Genomic DNA, 15147 nt, shown 5'->3' with positions numbered 1-15147 from the left:
ATACTGATTGACTTATTTTACCTAATTTCAAACGCTTGTGGGTTCAACAACTCAGCTTGAGTTTGAACATTATTAAGTTTGATTTATGCTAAGGAAAAGCTATTTGAAAAGGCAGCAGAAAGGGAAAAGCAATCCAGTAAAGGAACAGGATGAAAATGGACCAGAAGAAGAGTGAATAGCAAAGCCTGTGAAGCTAAAAGTAGTTTGAGAGGTACATAATCCACAAGGTATGCCTATCCTTAGTGTGAATGTCAGGCAAATGCTGACTGTTCCATCTTCTGAAAGAACAGTGGATTATTCAGTGCTATACCTTTGTTAGCTGTATTGCAAATAATCTCCAACCAAGAATATTAAAAGAACTGGCATATGAAATTTCAAGCCCAATTGCAAAGATTTTTAATGAATCTGTAAATGTGGGGGCGGTACTCTATGACTGGAGAATTGCTAATGTAGTTACTATTTTTAAGAAAGGGAAAAAAGGTGATCCGGGAAACTACAGGCCTGTTAGTTCGACCTCAATTGTATGCATGGTCTTGGAACAAATTTTGAAAGAGAAAGTAGTTAAGGACATAGAAGTTAATGGTAATTGCGATAAAATACAACATGGTTTTTACAAAAAGTAGATCGTGCAAGACCAACCTAATCTCCTTCTTTGAAAAGATAACTGATTCTTTACACAAAGGAAATGCAGTAGAACTAATCTACCTGGATTTCAATAAGGCATTTGATATAATTCCACATGGAATGTTATTAGTTAAATTGGAGAAGATGGGGATTAATATGAGAAGGTGGATAAGGAACTGGTTAAAGAGGAGACTACAACGGGTCATACTGAAGGGTGAACTCTCAGACTGGAGTGAGGTTACCAGTGGCATTCCACAGGGATCAGTCTTGGGACCAATCTTATTTAACATTTTTATTACTGAACTTCATACAAAAATTAGAAGTGTGCTAACAAAATTTGCAGATGACACAAAGTTGGGAGGTGTTGCCAATATGGAGGAGGACCAGAATATCATACAAGAAGATCTGGATGACCTTGTAACCCCAGAGTAATAGAAATGTCATGAAATTTAATAGTGCAAAGTGCAAGGCCATGCATTTATGGACTAACAATAAGAATTTTTGCTATAAACTGGGGATGTATCATTTGGAAGTGAGAGGGGAGGAGAAAAACCTGTGTGTATTGGTTGGACTATGAGCCACCAATGTGATGCGGCTGTGAAAAAAGGCTAATGCAATCCTAGCATGCATCAGGCAAGGTATTTCCAGTAGAGATAGGGGAGTTTTATTGCTATTATACAAGGCACTATTGAGACCCAATCTGGAATACTGTGAGCACTTCTGGTCTCCCATGTTTAAGAAAGATTAATTCAAACTGGAACAGGTACACAAAAGAGTTACTAGGATGATCCAAGAAATGGAAAGTCTACCTTATGAGAGGAGACTCAAAGAGTTTGGCTTGTTTAGTCTAAACAAAAGAAGACTGAGGGAAAATATGATTGCTCTCTACAAATACATCAAAGAGATAAATACCAGAGAGGGAGAGGAGTCGTTTTAGTTAGGCACCAGTGTGGACATGAAAACAAATATAAACTGGCCATTAACAAGTTTAGGCTTGAAATTAGGCAAAGGTTTGTAACCATCAGAGGAGTTAAGTTCTGGAACAGCCTTCCAAAGGGAGCAGTGGGGGCCAAAAACCTAACTGTCTTCAAGATTGAGCTTGATACATTTATGGAGGCCTGGTATGATGAGACTGCCTATCATGGCATTTAGATGATCTGCAACTAATAGCAGCATATATCTCCAACAGCCAGCTATGAAAGACCAGACGGCAGGGGTGACTTTAGACATTTTGCCACCCCAAGCAGGGCGGCATGCTGCGGGGGGTGCTCTGCCGGTCACCAGGAGGGCAGCAGGAGGCTCTGTTGGACCTCTTGCAGGCGTGCCTGTGGAGGGTCCGCTGGTCCCGCAGCTTTGGTGGACCTCCCGCAGGCGTGCCTGCGGGAGGTCCACTGGAGCCGCCTGCCGCCCTCCCATTTGGCGTGCTGGGGCCTGGAGCTGCCCCTGCCAGATGGGGAGGGCTCTGAGTTACTACAGATAATTCTTTCTGAGGTGTCTGGCTGATAGGGTTTTCCCACACGCTCAGGGTCCAAATGATCACCATATTGGGGGTCAGGAAGGAATTTTGCCCTGGGTCAGATTGGCATAGCCCCTGGAAGTTTTTCATCTTCCTCTGTAGCATAGGTCATGGGTCACTTACAGGTTTAAACTAGTCTAAATGGTGGGTTCTCTGTAACTTGAAGTTTTTAAACCACAATTTGAGGACTTCAGTAATTCAGCCAGATGGTAGGGGTCTATTACAGGAGTGAGTAGGTGAGGTCAGACTGGATAATCATGATGGTTCCTTCTGACTTTTAAGAAGTCAGTGGGAGTCAATGAATGTCTCTGTTTTCTAACATTGCTGAGGGAGCAGACTCAGGGCTGGTCCACACTGGGGGGGGGAAATCGATCTTAGATACGCAACTTCAGCTACGTGAATAACGTAGCTGAAGTCGAATATCTAAGATCGGATTACTCACCCGTCCACACCGCGCGGGATCAATGTTCGCGGCTCTCCGTGTCGATTCCGGAACTCTGTTGGGGTTGATGGAGTTCCGGAATCGATATAAGCGCGCTCGGGGATCGATATATCGCGTCTAGATTAGACGTGATATATCAATCCCCGAGCAATCGATTTTAACTCGCCGATACAGCGGGTAGTCTGGACGTGGCCACAGATACATAAGATCCAAGGGTCCAATCCAAAGCTCATTGAAGTCAATGGGAGTCTTTACATTGACTTCAATAGACTTCGGATCTGGCCCCAAACCTCCTTCTATTGTGGAATGAGGAGGTGGGGAAGTGTTGGGTTTCTGATATTTTTATTTCAGTGTTAAGCTGAATAGACTTCGTTAACGTGGTTTCCAATAAAAAGTTACCCTCTTGCTCTAGGGGCAGATCCTCAGCTGGTATAAATCAACATAACTCCACTGAAGTCAATTAAACCATGCCAATTTACACCAGCTAAAGATCTGGCCTAGGGTCTGATCCTGCACTGTTGACATTAATGGGAATTTTGCCATGGTTTTCATTGGGAGCCGTCTTGCATCTCTGCTACTTAACCTTTATGATTCTACATCAGGAGTTTAAAAATCATAAATAATCTTTGTTGTAAAAACAATACTTACAATGAAATATTTGGATGTCTTGTCAAAAGAAAGTTTAACAGCCCCTTCCATTCACCACCCCTTCCAATACAAAGCTTATTTCTGCAATGGTTCTTTGTCCATTTCTTTTTGCAAACATTGCCTGAAAATGTAGCTGACAGCTTTTTTTAACAGCATGTGCCCCTTTGTCCATTTGCTGCTCTAGGACACTGCCTGGATATCTCAACATACACAGCCTGGTTTTGAAATTCAGTGCAAAAAGTACTAAGGAACCCAACTGTAAAGAACAGGTCAGTGACATGTGATATTTATAGCTGCTAAGATCTAGGTTAGAATAAGCCCTGAATATTCAAGACATTGGAAACAGCAGGATACTGTTAGAGCTCACTATAATACCAGATTTAGAAATCAAACACACTTAGCATGAGAAAGAGGTGTTCAGTAAGGCTTGATCTACACTACAGACTTATGTCGGTATAACTACATTGCTCGGGGATGTGGAAAATTCACACCCTGAGCAACACAGTTGTACTGCTCTGGCAGGGACAGCAATATGTCAACAGGAGGGCTTCTCCTGTTGACCTAGCTTCTGCCTCTCAGGGTGGTGGAGCACCTATTCCAGTGGGAGAGGTTCTCCCATTGGCACAGTAGCATAGGTAGCATCTTCACTAAGGGCTACAGTGGTGCAGATGCATGGCTGCAGTGCTGTATATATAGACCAGCCCTAAGAGTTTAGGGACAGATATTCAGCTGATGTATGTCACTGTAGCTCCATTGAGGTAGACGGAGCATTAGCTGAGGATCTGACCCTTAGAATCAAAGGGGTTTCATGTAGGGATGGAAAAACAAGTTAAAAAAGAAAAAAGAACTAGCTCAAATGTGATCTCAAATATTTAACCAAACCAGAACTATATTTTATATTTATATTAAATACATTTGGATTAAGTACCTCTTGCTCTCCTCTCCACCAGACGACTAACTTTTGCAGAAATTCAGCTTGGAGCCTTGGTTGTCTCGATATCTCACACACTCTGTAGGACATCCACAGATTCAGGCAGGATGATTTTTCGGGACACAAAAGACACCGCAATGGATATGAGATTTGATTAGGAACCGCAAACCTCAGCTCAGCAGAGAGAGTGCCAAACCTGTAAGAGCCACTAGGTTCTACCACCACTAAACAGAGAGTGCTTTGGGAGCCATTTGCATAGCATCAGGGCCCTTGGAGTTAGAAGAAGGAATTGGACGAGAGGATTTCTGTTTGGATTAAAAGGAAATCAGAGGCTCGACACATGTCTGGAATCAGGCAAACTGAGTTACAAGGAGAGGGGCTCTATTAGGTTTGAAGAGGTGAAGTGGGGATTCAAAGAACAAAACATCAGGCTGTGGAAAAGGAAATGTGATCAGTATTAGAATTTTTTAACCTAATTTTAAACCTGCTTGAAAGTTTGAAAGATGGAGCAGAAGGGGAAGGGGACAAATTCTAATGAATAATACAATAATATCTATTGTATATGATTTCAAAGCTTCAAGGTGCTTAGATACCTTGCTAAATCCGGACCATATATCACTTGACAGGCCAGTCAGCATTCCCACTATAATAATGGATAACCAGAATGTATTATCATCATGCATGAACTAACCATATTCCAATAGCGTATCCAGTCAGTGACAGAAAGACCAAGTTATTCAACCAAATGCTGGTCACTGCCACCCTTATGTAGTGTAGATTTCTTAAGAGGGCAGAGATGGTTTGGCTGGTTGGGTTTGCCTAGGGGCATTCTTTTTATCACTGTATAGTAGTTTTATATAATAGCATTTGTATTTATCTCCCTAATGCTTTATTTTTCTGGCCCAAATCCTTAAAGATGTGGTTTACCTATTTCATGAAGGTGGCAACTATGGAACACATAGATAGGGCCAGACTGCAAGGGTCAGCCTTAGCTTTTTAGTGCTTCCCATCTGCAAAATGAGGTTAATAAAACTTACCTCTCCCTTTTTGTTAAAATGTTGTAAGAACTATGATTGTTCACACAAGTATAACTGCAGCATTATTTCCTCCTGGGCAGAAGACATGTATGCATCCTACCAAAGATAAATCCTAATTCTGCCCCATAAATTGGGTGGCTCTCACGTAGTCAGCAGCTTTCCTCGCCTACTAGTCCCCTGTGGCCCTCTGAACCCAACCATGTAGCCACTTGACCTGCATCATGGGTAGTGAGAGTGTCTAGTTTGTTCCTAACCATCAGGGCCAGCTCTAACTTTTTTGCCACCCCAAGCAGAAAAGAAGAGCACCACCCAGCCGCCCCCCACCTCCCACAAGCGCCACACTGCCGAAACCCTGCCCCCCGAGCACCACGCTGCCTGAAACCCCGCCCCCCAAGAGCCGCGCCGCGCTGCCCCAAGCTCCCGCCCCCCCAAGCACCGCGCTGCCCCAAGCCCCTGCTCCCAGCCCCCGACCCCCAGCGCCGCGGCGCCGAAACAAAAAAAAAAAAACCTCCAGCGCTGCCCCGACAAACCAAAAAAAAACGAGCGCCACCCTACCCCAAGGTGCCGCCCTAAGCACATGTTTGGTCAGCTGGTGCCTAGAGCCGGCTCTGCTAACCATGACATCAAACACTGTATCACTTTGTATGACACAAAGCTGTTGTGTTGACTTGGGGCTAGATTGTGCCATTACTTTTGGTAGAGGTACCTATTGAAGTCAGTGGGGAGTTGTGCTTAAAAACTGATTGCACACAGGGCCTTCGGGTTTTTGATTTGAAGATGAAATCACTTGATCTGACTCAACAAATAAATCAATGGGTGGTGCCTATATTTTAAGCCTCAAGTAGAAATGACACAGGAGCAAAGATTTGATTAATCAGGTATCCTGTAGTTCAATCACGCAAAGCCCATGGAGTCAGATTTGGGGATTTTTGAAGTACAGTACAGAAAGTTATAAGGAAATAATGTGATGCACACAGAAGGAAAGAGACTTTTTTTCCCAGAAGAAAAGGGAACAGAATATGGAAAAAAAGAAAAGCATATTGCATAGCTTATAAATAGCCACCTAACTTAGGGCTAGATTTGACCTTCCAGACACAGCCTATGTTGATGTAGAGTGGAACTACGCTACCTCGGGGGGGAACACTTGAGAGATTTTGCCTAAGAAGGCACAATGCCTCTTGGAGCACTCTGGTATGAGGGGGAGCCCATAAACTGTTATATGTGTTCAGAGGGTGTAGTATATACTTCCTGCATGGCTCTCTGCTCCACTGACCAGTGCTTAGAAGGGAGAGAGCCATGCTTCTGTCTTGTCCCTGGCCTTTTTTATTTCTGATGTGCTCCCCATGGAAAGCATTTCAATAGCAGCATCTCCAAAGTGCAACAGCTGCAATAAGGGGTTTTCTTTTTGTGGGATGCACAAGAGAAAGATCCTTACTCTCTCCCCACATCACCGGCCCATCTAAAGGCCAACCAGAATCTAGCCTTCAAAGATCAAGTTTGCACAACTTCTCTATGAATGTACCTTTTTACCAAATTACTTCATACATTTTCTTCAGTCTTTTGACACACGACTTTAAAATGATACCTGGCACGTGAAACAGGGAGCTTTTTTTTTCAACTACTATTTTAGTTCTGCTCCAGATTTCCCCCTTTCCATAGACAAAAGAGAATAATCTCTATGTCACTGTGCCAGGTAGACACAATGGAAGTTATGACAAATCTAGGCTATATCTGTCATGTTGCATTACTGCACTGTACTACTCTGCGCAACAGAGAAAACCAAGTTTTTTCGATGTTCTGTAAGAAAATGATCACAAGCACATCACGCATCTCAATCCAAACTACTGTAGGATTTGCCCCTAATGCCAAGGTCCATAACAGAAAATGATAACCTTTCCAGAGGCTTTTTTAACACCATCTTCTAGAATTTAATAGAGAATTATATCACTGTTACAGAATTTTACTATGTGATCATTTAAAGAAAAAAGGAAACTGTTCTCTATTAAATTCTATAGTTTCAAAAGAGAAACTGCTCTAGAACCCTATTAAATTTCTACAGAGCCTTACTGGCTTCATCCTTATTCAATAGATTGGATTTTTCCACAAAGGCAGCGGTCACAAAATCAGCGTGAAACATTGATTGAAATCCTTAGTGTGAATGGAATCAAATTTATTAAAGAAGGCTTGGTTGTGCAGTTCTCACTCCACCAAAGATCCCAGCATTTATATTTATAGCCTTTTACTTACATTTTTAAAATTTACCTCTCCTTCAAAAGGAATTACTTGAGGCACAGAATGCCATTAATATTAATTAAGTTGTCTTTTTTCCCTTTTAGTAAATTTGCTTAATGGAGTTCCATGCAGTGGCCAAGAGTTCACCTGCACAGAGCAGCTCGCAGTTTCCTCAGCTCTTCACTACTGGCAAAAGGTTCTAGATTAAGAACATGAGAATGTGCCCAGGATCCTGTCTTCAACAGTGACCCATATCAGAGGTTCAAGGGGAGAACACGGCAATTATTTAGTACTGCACCCCTGTCTTCCACTCCTGGCTTCTGGTATGCAGAGGTTTAGGGTCACTCCAAGCATAGAATTACATCCCTGCCCATCTTGGCTAATAGCCATTGATAAACTATCCTCCATGAACATATCCACTTATTTTTGAACCTGTTTATATTTTTGGGCATCATAACCTCCCATGGCAATAAGTTCCATGTGTTAATTGTGCTTTGTGTGAAAAATACAATAAAATACTTTATTAAATCTACTGACTAATAATTTCATTAGCTGACCCCTGCTTTTTACATTGTGTAAAAGGGTAAATAACACTTCCCTATTCACTTTTTCCACACCATTCATGATTTTACAGACTTCTATCACATCCCCCTTTACTCTTCTCTTTTCTAAACTGAACAGCCCTAATCTTTTTAGTCTCCTGGTATGGAAACCATTCTGTAGGACCCTTGTTATCTTTCATCCCCTTCTCTGAACCTTTCCATTTCCACGATATCCTTTTTGAGCTAGGACAACCAGAACTGCACAGTATTCCTGATGTGGGCACACCTTGGATTTATATAGTGGCATTCTGATTTTTTCTGTCTTATATTCTATCCCTTTCCTAATAGTTCTTAATATACTGTTAGTCTCATTGACCACTGATGCACGCAGAGCAGAGGTTTTCAAAGAATTTTCCTAAGTGACTTCCTTAATTCTTTCTTGGGTGGAATAGCTAATTGATTAATTGGAGAATGAAATCTTCAACTTAGCCAGAGCACTAGAGATCGGCAGCATCAAAATCTCCAAATATCCCCTACATTTGGGATGTTCAGAATTCAAATACAGATCTGAAATGTGCAGCTTTGATCCAAGTGGGCTAGATTCATGAGCGCCAGGATGAAATCCTGACCTCACTGAAATCAATGGCAAATCTTCCATCACTTCAGTGGGACCAGAATTTCAATCCTAGTTGTGAAAGGTCTTATTATCAGTCCCTGAGCAATCCAGTCTCTCAGTTGCTTTTCAGTTCTATTCATTGTATTTTCATTCCATAGTGATAACTGATTTGACTTGCATTTACTCTAGTAATGAATAACATAATGAGCTGTTATGTATTGCTTTCAGGTTATTGCTTTTACTTTATTAATCTTTCATGCTGCTAATGTGGTACATTTCTTTTATTCAATGAACTGTACACAGAGAAGCAATAAGTTACACAACAGGGCATGTAGTAGTAGGCTATTTTCGCAAGTCTTGTGCACATTGCGAGAATCATAGAATATCAGGGTTGGAAGGGACCTCAGGAGGTCATCTAGTCCAACCCCCTGCTCAAAGCAGGACCAATGCCCAACTAAATCATCCCAGCTAGGGTTTTGTCAAACCTGACCTTAAAAACCTCTAAGGAAGGAGATTCCACCACCTCCCTAGGTAACCCATTCCATTGCTTCACCACACTCCTAGTGAAAAAGTTTTTCCTAATATCCAACCTAAACCTTCCCATGGTCTCCCCACTTGAGACCATTACTCCTTGTTCTGACATCTGCTACCATGGAGAACTGTCTAGATCCATCCTCTTTGGAACCCCCTTTCAGGTATTTGAAAACAGCTATCAAATCCCCCCTCATTCTTCTCTTCTGCAGACTAAACAATCCCAGTTCCTTCAGCCTCTCTTCATAAGTCATGTGATCCAGCCCCCTACTCATTTTTGTTGCCCGCCACTGGACTCTTTCCAATTTTTTTACATCCTTCTTGTAGTGCGAGGCCCAAAACTGGACACAGTTCTCCAGATGCGGCCTCACCAATGTCAAATAGAAGGGAATGATCACGTCCCTTGAGCAAGGCTTCAGCTATGATGACAATCCTTGTGTGTTCGCGTTCTGCAAACATCCAAGCACCATTATTTGCAACTGCAGTTAATATTACTTGGATGTTTAGCTTCATGATAGTAATAATATATGGGCAAATCAAGGAATATATATATATATATATATATATATATATATATATATATATATATATATATATATATATCCTGTGTCTGATCAGGAGTTGAGAGGTTTAGGGAGAACCCGGGCCTGCCCTCTACTCCGGGTTCCAGCCCAGGGCTCTGTGGATTGCAGCTGTCTATAGTGCCTCTTGTAACAGCTGCATGACAGCTACAACTCCCTGGGCTACTTCCCCATGGCCTCCTCCAAACACCTCTTTATCCTCACCACAGGACCTTCCTCCTGGTGTCTGATAACGCTTGTACTCCGTAGTCCTTCAGCAGCACACCCTCTCACTCTCAGCTCCTTGTGCCTCTTGCTCCCAGCTTCTCACACGCACTTCCTCTCCTCTAGTTCCTTCCTCCCTGACTGGAGTGAGCTCCTTTTTAAACTCAGGTGCCCCGATTAGCCTGCCTCGATTGGCTGCAGGTGTTCTAATCAATCTGGCTGCCTTAATAGGTTCTAGCAGGTTCCTGATTACTCCAGTGCAGCCCCTGCTCTAATCACTCAGGGAACAGAAAACTACTCATCCAGTGACCAGTATATTTGCCCTCTACCAGACTCCTGTACCACACTGGCCTGGGTCTGTCTCATATCCTTCCCCCCTGCTCAACACCAAGGGGTTGGGCAGGTTGGGATGCCAGACAGTGGACACGTGACAAGCTATCGTCATTATTGTGATGGCTCCCTGCTCTGTGTTGCACACGGAACTGGAAAGGTTGGAGGGATAAGAACCACCTGGTCACCCTTGTGTTCTTCTCCTTGTTCCGCTGCATCCATAGAAGAGGGGCATGGTCGGTCACGAGGACAAATCTGCGCCCAAGCAAGTAGTAGCGCAATGCTTCCATGGCCCATTTTACGGCGAGGCACTCTCTCTCCACCACTGCACATTTTTGTTCCCTCTGGAAGGAGTTTCCTACTGAGGTAGAGAATTGGGTGTTCCTCCTCCTCCCCAACCATCTGTGATAGAATGGCCCTCAACCCTACTTCCGATGCATCTGTCTGCAGGATAAATTCCTCGGTGAAATTAGTGGCTATCAGTACAGGGTTACTGCAGAGGGCAGTCCGTAGTTCTGTGAATGCTTCCTCTGCTGGTCAGACCATCTCATCAGATCAGGTCCATGGGCTTTCACTAGGTCTGTCAAGGGGCTTGCCCTTGTGGCAAAGTAGGGGATAAATCGTCGGTAATACCCCACTACACCTAGGAACGCCCAGACTTGTTTCTTGAGACGCGGTTGGGGCCAATTTTGGATGGCCTCCAACTTGTTCACTTGAGGTTTTACCAGACCTTTTCCCACAATGTAGCCAAGATATTTGGTCTCTGTAAACCCTACAGCACACTTGGCAGGGTTTGCTGTAAGGCCAGCTAGCCTGAAGATATCAAGAACTGCCTCCACCTTCTCTAGGTGGGTTTCCCAGTCTGGGGTATGAATGACCACATCGTCCAAGTAGGCAGCAGCGTAACTGTTATGCGGGCATAATAGCTTGTCCATGAGGTGCTGGAAAGTAGCTGGGGCCCCACGTAGTCCAAAAGGGAGGACAGTATATTGAAAAAGACCCTCTGGTGTAAAGAATGCAGTCTTTTCCTTTGCGTCTTCCACAAGGGGAATCTGCCAGTACCCCTTTGTCAAGTGTAGGGTAGTCAAGTACCGGGCATTCCTCAGAAGGTCCACTAGCTCATCTATGCGAGGTATGGGGTACGCATCGAACTGGGATAACTTCATTTAGTTGCCGGAAGTCATTGCAAAACCTTGTGGTGCCATCAGGTTTGGGCACCAGCACGATTGGGCTGGACCACTGACTGTGGGATTCTTCGATGATCCCCAACTCCAGCATTTTTTTTACTTCCGCTTTTATTTCCTCTCTTTTGGCTGCTGGAACCCGATAGGGCCTCATTGTTATTCTGGCCCCAGGGTTCGTGACGATGTGGTGATATGTCTCGGCTGTTCGACCTGGTTTTCTCGAGAACACATCTTGGCTCTGGAAGATCATCTCAGACACCTCATTCTTCTGGTCTGGTGTTAAATCGGGAGACACTCTCACCGGGTTGGAAGGCTTGTTTTCCTGGGTTAGGTCTTTTCGGATAGTTATGCATGCCTCTTGTGCATGCCAGGGTTTCAGAAGGTTGATGTGATAAATCTGTTCTTGTTTTCAGCATCCTGGCTGCTGCACCTTGTAGGTTACTTCCCCCACGGGTTCAACCATCTCACAGGGTCCCTGCCATTGGGCCAGAAGCTTGCTTTCTGCCGTGGGTACCAACACCATCACCTGATCCCCTGGTTGGAACTGTCAGACTTTTGACTGGCGATTGTAATAGGTTCTCTGGGCCTCCTGGGCCTTTTCCAAATGTTCCTGTACAATAGGAGTGACACGGGCTATCCGGTCTCGCATCCGTATTACATGTTCTATTATATTTCTCCCCTCATTGGGTTCCTCTTCCCAAATATCTTTGGTGATATCTAGTATGCCACGGGGGTGACGTCCGTATAATAACTCGAATGGGGAAAACCCAGTTGAGGCCTAAGATACCTCCCGGATAGTGAACATAAGGTAAGGCAGTGGGGTGTCCCAGTCCTTCCCGTCCTGACTTACCACCTTCCTTATCATAGCCTTGAGGGTTCGATTAAACCTTTCTACCAACCCATCAGTCTGCGGATGGTAAACTGTAGTTCTCAGGGTATGTATATGGAGCAGCGTACAGAGGTCCTTCATTAGCTTTGACATAAATGGGGTTCCTTGGTCTGTTAATATCTCCTTTGGTAGCCCCACTCGGGCAAAGATCCCCACCAGCTCTTTGGCTATCGTTTTAGAGGCTGTGTTCCGCAGGGGGACAGCTTCTGGGTAGCGAGTAGCATAGTCCAAAACAACAAGTATATATTGGTGGCCCTGAGACGTCTTCTCCAGGGGTACCACTAGGTCCATGGCTATTCGCTCAAAGGGGACCTCTGTGATGGGAAGGGGTACTAAAGGTGCCCTCAGGTGGGGACGGGGACTGTGCAGCTGGCACTCCGGGCAGGATGCACAGTACCTTCACACTCCTTCATGTACTCCAGGCCAGAACAACCGTCGTAGGACTCGTGCCAGGGTCTTCTCTACCCCCAAGTGCCCCCCAAAAAGATGACTATGTGCAAGACTTAAAACAGCATTCTGGTGTTTTTGAGGTACTAAGATCTGCTGTACCTTCTGCCCCTGTACTGATGCAACTCGGTATAAGAGATTCTTCTTCATTATGAAGTAAGGTCCTGATCCCTGTGTTCTCCCTTCCACAGGGACCCCATCTATTTCAGTCACCTCCTTTCTAATGTTGTTGTACCTTGGGTCTTCAGCCTGGTCCCATCCAAAATTTCCTCTTCCGGGGCTAATCTGCCCAAGATCTAGGGGCCCAGTCTCTGTTGCCTCTACTGGTTCAGAAGCGTTAGGGTTGGGGTCCTCCTGGGTGGCCTCCTTTTCAGCTGCTCAGGTCCGCCTACCTACGAGAGCAACCCTCTGGCTTTGGACCAGTATTCGGGTTCCTAAGGCCTTAGCTGCCCTCCTTTCCCTTTTTGACTTTCTACCATGTCTGGGAATGGAAAATAAATCTGGGGATATTTCAGAGAAGACTAGGAGTTGACAGTCTACTGTGGATGCCTCACGAACTTCAGGATTCCCCTCTTTCTCCAATCCTCCTACTGGGAGTAAGTTTCCAAACTGTGGGAAGTCCCTCCCTATGAGTACTGGGTATGGGAGTTTAGGGACTACACCTGCTGTTACCTCATTAGTGTTCCCCTGAATCTCAATTTTTACTGGGATGATGGGGTAATAACCAACTGTCCCATGGACACATGTTATCCCCGTACGCTTAGCCCGCGGCAGCTGACTACACTTCACAAGCTTCCCCGAGACAAGCGTGATAGCACTCCCCGAATCAACCAGTGCTGTGGTCTCTACCCCATTTAGCTTTACTGGTCTGGTGTACATATGTGGGGTTAGTGAGACCCCCACAAGGTGGATTAGGGAGCATGGGTCTGCCCAGTTCCCCAGGTTACACTGCATAGGCTCCTCAGCATTGGGACACTGTGCAGCTATATGTCCCCACTCCCCGCAGGCATAACATCTGTATGGGGCCTTAGGAATTCCCCGGTCTCTTGGTTTGGGCAGTCTAACATCACGATCCTCTTCTCTCTCAGTGCTCTGACTCTTTGTGGCTTCTGGTGAGCCTTCAGCCCCTCTCTTTTTCCACCTGGGCTCTCCTGGTGGCCTGTCACTCGAGCTCTAGGGCTTAGTGCTGCTAGTTTAACCTGGGGTGCCTTTTCCTTAACTGGTCGAGTTAGCTCCCTCACTGTCCTTCGCCTTTCTACCAGTGCAACAACCTCATCATAGGTGGAGAGTTCGTTCTGGCTTACTCAGGCACGAAGATCTGGCGGTAGTCCTCTCATGTATCGGTCGATGACCAGAACCTCTAGTATGTCTTCTGGATTCTGGGACTCCATTCGCAACCACTTTTGTGCGAGATGGATGAGGTCATACAATTGGGACCGCGGGGTTTTATTTTCCTGGTACCTCCACTCGTGATACCGCTGGGCCCGCACTGCAGTCATTACCCCAGATCTGGCCAGGATCTCTGCTTTCAGCAGGGGGTAGTCTGCTGCAGCCTCTTCAGGGAGATCATAGTAAGCCTTCTGGGCATCCCCACACAGGAATGGAGCAAGGATGCCAGACCACTGATCTCGAGGCCAGGCATCCTGTAGGGCTATCCTCTCAAAGGTCAGAAGGTATGCCTCTACATCATCCTCCCGTGTCATTTTCTGCAGCCAATGGCTGGCCCATATGATCTGCGTCCTATCATGGCCGCGATTCAGCTCTGTAAGGGTCTTTACCTGGTTTACCAGTTCTTGCAACATAGCTCGGTCTTGAGAAGCCTGGTCCATCAGCAGGCGATTAGTCTCTTGCTGCAGCCGCACTGCCTCCTGTTGGGCAGCTGCCTGGACGTGAGTAGCCTCCTGCTGGGCTGCTGTAGCTTGTATCAATGCCCGTACTAAGTCATCCATTGCGGTGAAAAAAAAAAAACTCTTCCTTTTTTTTTTAAATCACCCTCCTTCTTCTGCCGCGCTGTGCACACCAGATCCCACCTTTGACACCAATTGTGACAAAGTTCCTCCTCCACCTTGGTGGGTCCTGCGCTTATTGGCAGATTTGCTCACCTCAGTGATCTCCCCACAGTCTGGATCAACTCCTCCTGTGTCTGATCAGGAGTTGGGAGGTTTGGGAGGAACCCAGGGCCTGCCCTCTACTCCGGGTTCCAGCCGAGGGCCCTGTGGATTGCAGCTGTCTATAGTGCCTCTTGTAACAGCTGCATGGCAGCTACAACTCCATGGGCTACTTCCCCATGGCCTCCTCCAAACACCTCTTTATCCTCACCACAGGACCTTCCTCCTGGTATCTGATAACGCTTGTACTCCATAGTCCTTCAGCAGCACACCCTCTCACTCTCA

This window comes from Gopherus flavomarginatus, chromosome 5, assembly GCF_025201925.1.
Source record: "Gopherus flavomarginatus isolate rGopFla2 chromosome 5, rGopFla2.mat.asm, whole genome shotgun sequence".
NCBI classification, from domain to species: Eukaryota; Metazoa; Chordata; order Testudines; family Testudinidae; genus Gopherus; species Gopherus flavomarginatus.
Note: the sequence above shows the minus strand (reverse complement) of the source record.